Raw genomic sequence first — 6,310 nt, forward strand, 5'->3', positions numbered from 1 at the left:
TCTGCACGTGGCCACGGGGCCAGCCCCAAAGCCAAGACACGAGCATGGCTGCATCATCACTTGTAAGCCTCAGGTCCCACTCAGGTGACACCAGCTGTCACAGTGCCTGTCTCAGAAAAGGGCCTGGGAGAACTGCTGGGTCCAGTCAGTGTGGCCCTCGAGTTTCCTTCAGTCTGGAAAGTGTCTCTTAATTTCTGTGACCTTGACCTGTCAGGTCATTTTCCCATCCCACTCAGGCTCTAGTGACCCCAATATGCACCCTCCTCACTACCCCCCCCCACCACTGGGAGGAAGCCTGCTTGCTCCACCCCACCTGGTGGCCTTGGGACTTGGTTGGTCAGGAGGGGTCAGGGAGAGGACCCCTGGGTAACTGCAGAATCATACTTGAATCAGAAGTCTTGTGGGCGGAAGGTGTGCGCTCGCGTAGCAGCATCTCCCAAAGGGTGCCCCCTACACGCCTCTTGATCTGTATGATTTTAACGGATGTACAACAAACACAACAACAAAACGGAAAGGACCTGAGCTCAAATGAGTTTGGAAAATGCTCAATGGAAGTGCAAGCCTTTCTTGCTATGAGATCTTTCAAGAGCTTTTAAGAAGCAGCAGCTGCTGAGTGCACATGGAACTTCCATAGAAATGTGCCGGGGGCCTCCCACAAGGAGTAGATATGTGCAGTGCTGGGAAATGCTCCCCTGGGCAGGGCTGGCTGTCACCCAGAGGCCGAAGGGACTCCGCGGGTCCGTGGCTGTCCGCAGGAGAGCACGCTGTGGGTTCACAAATAAGGGCAAACAGGTATAAGGAGAAGCACTCAACCTCACTGACCAGGAAGGAAGTGCAGATCAGAACCACAGTGAGCTACTTCCTCAGCCCTATTGACTTGGAGAGAAAGAAAGGAAGTGAAGTCAGTGTCTCAGGAGAGACCTGCAGGCCAGGTTCACTGCAGCACTATCCACACGGTATCCATCGACAAAGGAATGGGTCAAAAAAAAGGTGTGCGCACCTACAGCAGGTCTATGCAGCCTTTAGAGAGGAGGTTCTGCCATCTGCAGCAATGAACGAATCTAGAGGACACTGTATCAGGTGAAACAAGCCAGACTCAAGACCATGCCCACCACCTCACTGTACACAGAATATTAAAAACTCACAGAGGCAGAGAGCAGGATGGAGAAAATGGGGGATGTGGTCAGAGGCCACAAGGGTCCCCTGTTATGAGGTGTGCAAGTTGTGGCAGCCACCCTAAGGGTGGCAGCCGTAGTTACTGATACTTGATAGTGCGCTTGAAGTTTGCCAGAGGGTGGACCCTGCGTCCTCCCCACACACGGGGAGGTGATTAGGTGCCTGGTGTGTTAACTGGCTCCTCTGGGGACGCGTTTCACAGGGACGCACATCTGAACCATCACATTAGACACCATAAATGTGTCTGATTTTTATCTGTCTGGATGCCTCAGTAAAGCTGGAAAAGCAAGAGACATTGAGGCCTGAGAGAAGATCAGTGCCTGCGGCCTCAGAGCCCCCTTTCCCCAGAAGCCTCCCCTCTGCCCCAAGCTCCCCCTGGGGAGTTCTGTCCCCTGGGTCAAGCTACCCAAGAGTCGACCTTGGCAGCTGCGCTGAAGTCCAACTGGTGCTTCTGACCCCTCCTTCCCATGTTCCCCTGCATCTGAGAGCCAGGTACAGAGATTGCTGCGGGTCAATTGTGTTTCTCTAGTTATCTACTGAAGTCCTAACCTCTAGGACCTCAGAGCGTGACCGTATTTGGAATCAGGGTCTGTGCAGAGATGATCGAGTTGAAGTGAGGACATTAGGCCACTGTGACTGCTGTCCTTGTGGAAGGAGGAGATTTACACAGGGACAGTGTAGAGGGAAGGTAATGTGAAGGGGCCCAGGAAGAAGACAGGCACCCACAGGCCAGGCAGAGAGGCCCGAGCAGGTCCTGCCTTGCAGGTCCTGCCTCGCAGGTCCTGCCTCGCAGGTCCTGCCTCGCAGGTCCTGCCTCACAGCCCCCAAAGATACCAGTCCTGCTGACACCTCCATTTTGGCCTTCCAGCCCCCAGAGCTGGGAGACGGCTCAGTCCTGTTGTTGAGCCCCAGTGGGTGGCACTGCATTGTGGCAGCCTGGGGAAGCAGGTTCCCCAGAGCTCAGCCTGCCTCACACACCGTGGCCCCTGGGTGAGGAGCCCGGGGCAGTGGCCCTTGGTCCAGGCTGCCCCTGCCATGCCCACTCACTGCTCCTCTGTCCCTCGTGGCCTGTAACCGCCCATTTCATTACGATTCAGTGAAAATGAGATAAAGAAAATCATTTCCTTATCCATTCCAAGAGATGGTCCCAAATATCTTTCATCTACCAGGTTGCATGCTAGACTTGTGACAGAGGTGGCTTGGAGCTCTGGCTCAGAGAAATGACAGGATGAAGGAATATAGTTTTGGGCTTCTCGGGATGGAAAACTGTAGGGAGTACGTATGTACGGCAATACCTCTTATTTGTGGTTTTGCTTTCTGATTTCAGTTACCTGAGGTTAACTGAGGGATAAAAATACTAAATGGAAATTCAATATTTTTTCCAGAAATAATTCTTAAGTTTAAAAAATTTTATAACAGCATATTTCCATAATTTTTCTATTTTATTATTGATTTTCTTTTATAATTCAAAACTTTATTATAGGTATATGCAGGAAAAAAGAGTCCCTATAGAGTTTGGTACTATTTGTGCTTTCAGGCATCCCAGAACATCTTGGAAGGTGTCCTCCATCAATAATTGGGGCAACTGCATGGGAAACTCATGGCAGATGAAGGCTAGTTAGTCACGCGTGCTGTGTAGACACCTCTGGTGCCCTCTCCAAGATGAAGAGGGTGGTCTCTAGTGGCCGACCTTTGCCCATCTTAGGGAAGAGAGGAAGAAGGACAACTTTGAAAATGTTTAACCTACTTGAAGGCCCACGAGGAAGAGGAGGCCAGGGAGCGTTCCTTACATCTACTTCTTAATGGCCTTCAGGTCAAAGTAATCCTTAGGCGCAAGTGACGTGTCTTAGGGTGGCATCTTCCGCAGGAGCTGACAGAATCATGACACAGGGTCACATGTACTCTCCAGGGGGCTGAGGCCGTGGGTACCATGTAACTCCTTGTGACTGGCGTTTAGATCCCCTATTGTGCCCGTGTTAGTCTGCCTGGGCTGCAGTAGCTCAAGGCCATCGGCTGGGTGGCTTACCCCACAGACATTTACTCTCTTGGTTCTGGAACTATTCTCTGGGACCCCCGCCCAGCAATGAACCATGTGAATAGGCAGCCTCAGAGCGTTGGAGATGTGGCCGGAGGGCCTCGGAGAGGGGAGCGGGGATTTAACATGAGCCTCTGGATCACCTGTGTGCTCAGCAAGTAGGGACAGGAGCGTCCTGGGAGCGCAAGACAGACTCAGGCCTGTAGATCTGGAGAGGCAAGGGACACAGAGGTCGCCAATTGTCTCAACTTGCGACTGCAGTCTGGCAGGAGTGGCCTGCAGGACAAGGAGGCCTGGGTCACTGTCAGGATTAGTGGGGAAACTGAGGCCTCAGACCAGGAGCAGCTGGGAGCGGACATGTGCTGGGGAAAGGCAGTGCCTTCGAGGCCCTGGCTGAGACCCCTGCTCCCCAGCTTCTCAGCAGCATGTAACAACGGCCCCCCGATGAGCTGGAGGTGAAGACGCTGTGTTAGAAGGTGCTGGGGTTAAGGATGTGCCCACCACGGCGGTCCCCTGGCAGCTGCCCCTCACCCTCAGGATTGCTGGGTGGGCAGCGGGCCCAATTCCCGGGACCAACTGGCTGAGTCACGGCTGACTTCCCAGCTTGTCTGTTTCCTGGCACCCGGCAACAGTCCTTCAGGCAGAGACTGGTCAGCCCCATGGTGCGGATGGCCACTTTACCAGAAGGCCCCCTGGATTCCAGGCAACACCTAGAGTGGCCTAGGAGGCCCATGCCTCCCCGCCACCCCCCACAGATCTGGGCTTGCCCTTGGACCTGGCTTCCTCCTCTCTTTCCAAGTGACCCGGCTTTGAGTGAATTGATTACTGAGACTTGGTCTGAGCCTGCCACATGACATGGGGCAGGTGACCTGCTGTCTTGGTCTGTTCTGGGCTGTTACAACAAAATATCTGAGATTGGGTAATTTATAAAGAAAAGAGGTTTATTTTGGCTCATGGTTCTGAAGGCTGGGGAGCCTAAGAGCATGGTGCTGGTGATGGCCTGGTGGTATCTCAGGTCAGACATCAAAAGTATAATTGGGAACATGTGGAGAAGAGAGGGGACAGAGTGGGCCGGACACTACCTAACATGCTCTTGCAGTAACTCACCTGTTCTCCAGGCACCTACGTTAATCCCTTCGTGACCCAAGTACCTTGTAACGTCCAGCACCTGCCCTCCTGGCCATGGCTTCTCGTGTGCAGCACAGCGGCCCTGGGTCCAGGCTGCCCTGCCATGCCCACTCACTGCTTCTCTGTCCCTCGTGGGGCAGCCTGCTCACAGGAACGGTGAGTTCTTGGGTGGCCACAGGCCCCGCCACTCATCTCCCTTGAAGTGTCACTTGCTGGGGTGCCTGGCCCTCCTTCTGTGGACCTGCACAGGAAAAGGGAGAACCCTGCAGGGACCAGCAAAAGCCAAGGGTCTGAGCCCACTGAGTTGGTGGGAGGAGCAGCTCCTTCCACAGAAGAAGAGAGGAGAGCGTGAGCCCTACCTGTGGGCCCACGCGGAAGAGGAGGCCAGGGAGCGTTCCTGACGTCACTTCTTAATGGCCTTGGTCAAAGTAATCCCAAGGTAGGCCCCAGTGGCGTGTCCGGGGTGGCATACTCAGCAGGAGCTGACAGAATCATGACACAGGCCCCGGAGCTGGGCCGCTGCTTCCCCAGGGAGTAAGGGAGCAGTGGCATTAGGCCTGGCCCGTGGGGCTGGGGCCGGGGCGGCCGGGTTCCTCCCCCGTAGGTTGAAAGTGGGACCTGCAGCCTGGCTGCTTCCCAGGCACACACCGGCACCCTTCTAAGGGGAGTGGGCACTTCGGGGCTTGGCAGAGGGGGCAGGCCTCCAGCTCTGCGTGCATGCCCGGCCTGTCTCTGTGGAGGGCTTTGCCTGTGCCTCCTCCCTCCCAGCAGCAGCCCACAGGCTGAGCACGTCCAAGGAAGAAGACTCCCAGGGAGGGGGGTTTCAGAGCTGTCGCCCACGCCGCGCTTCTGACCAAGCCAGTGTGGATCCCTGGGCTCGAGGTGCCCACGGAGCAAAGAGACAAGAGAAAGGCACTCCCGGAGGCTGAGTGCTAGCTTCGGTCGCTCCTGCGTCACGTGAGGGCCCTGGACCCGCGCCCATGTCAGGTGCCTCTAGGACTGAAGGGGGAGGGCATGTTCTCTGCCTGGTGGTGCCCATCACCTCTCACCAGCAAGTGCAGGCCAAGGCCCAGTGCAGAGCTGGCCTGACCTAGTCTCTCTGGGAACCCAGGCTGTTTCACAAACCGGGCTCCCAGGAGCCTGCCTTGGGGAGGCAGAGGCATCTGCTGAGGCCCACGTGGGCTCCAGAAGGCATAGGTCTGGTGGAGACCGCCAGGTTTCTCTGAGTGCAGTGTGGAGGGGCCTCAGGACCCAGTCGGCCCCCCACATCCAAGGCAGGGAGCACTGATGAGCTGGGATGGGGGGATTCCAGGATGGAGGCCAGAGGACTCGACCGCCTGGTTCTGTTCTGTCCCGCGGTCAACAGACGCAGGCTCTGCATTTCCCTGAGCAGAGCAGGTGGCCCGGGCTGGAACCCTGGCTGGAGGTGGCCAGCCAGCGAGGCTGCCTATGTACCCCCAGCAGGCCAAAGAGCAGAGGGTCGATTGGCCCATGCCAGCCTCCAGCCCTGCCCTGCTGTGGAGGCCCTGGCCTCGGAAACAAGCTGGGCACGTGGAGCGTAAGTACACAGAGTGGACTCTGCAGACAGGGCAGTGGCACCAGCACAGCTGGAGCCCAGCCAAGCCCACCCCTCCAGGCTGCACCTGTGCTCTGCTGCCCAGGACCCAGGGTCTGCCGGTCTGTCACTGTGTGACCACCTGCTCTCAGTGCCAGCCATAGGCCAGCTTCTGTGGGTGGAGAGCATGGCCACCGGGCAGCTGCACCCTGCAGCCAGGGTCCAGCCAGGGCTGTGGCCTCATCACAAAGGCTTGCCTGGAGAAAGACGCACTGCCGAGCCTACGTGATTGTCACAGGACTCAGGGTCTTGGTTTCTCGCTGGTTATCAGCCCGGGTGCCTCAGGACCTTGCCTGGGCCACTTGCTTCCTCAAGCCAAGGGGAGAGAGGCTGCAGAAGATGCAGTTGCAACCTGT

This window comes from Spermophilus citellus (assembly GCF_964194105.1).
Source record: "Spermophilus citellus genome assembly, chromosome: 5".
Taxonomy (NCBI): Eukaryota; Metazoa; Chordata; class Mammalia; order Rodentia; family Sciuridae; genus Spermophilus; species Spermophilus citellus.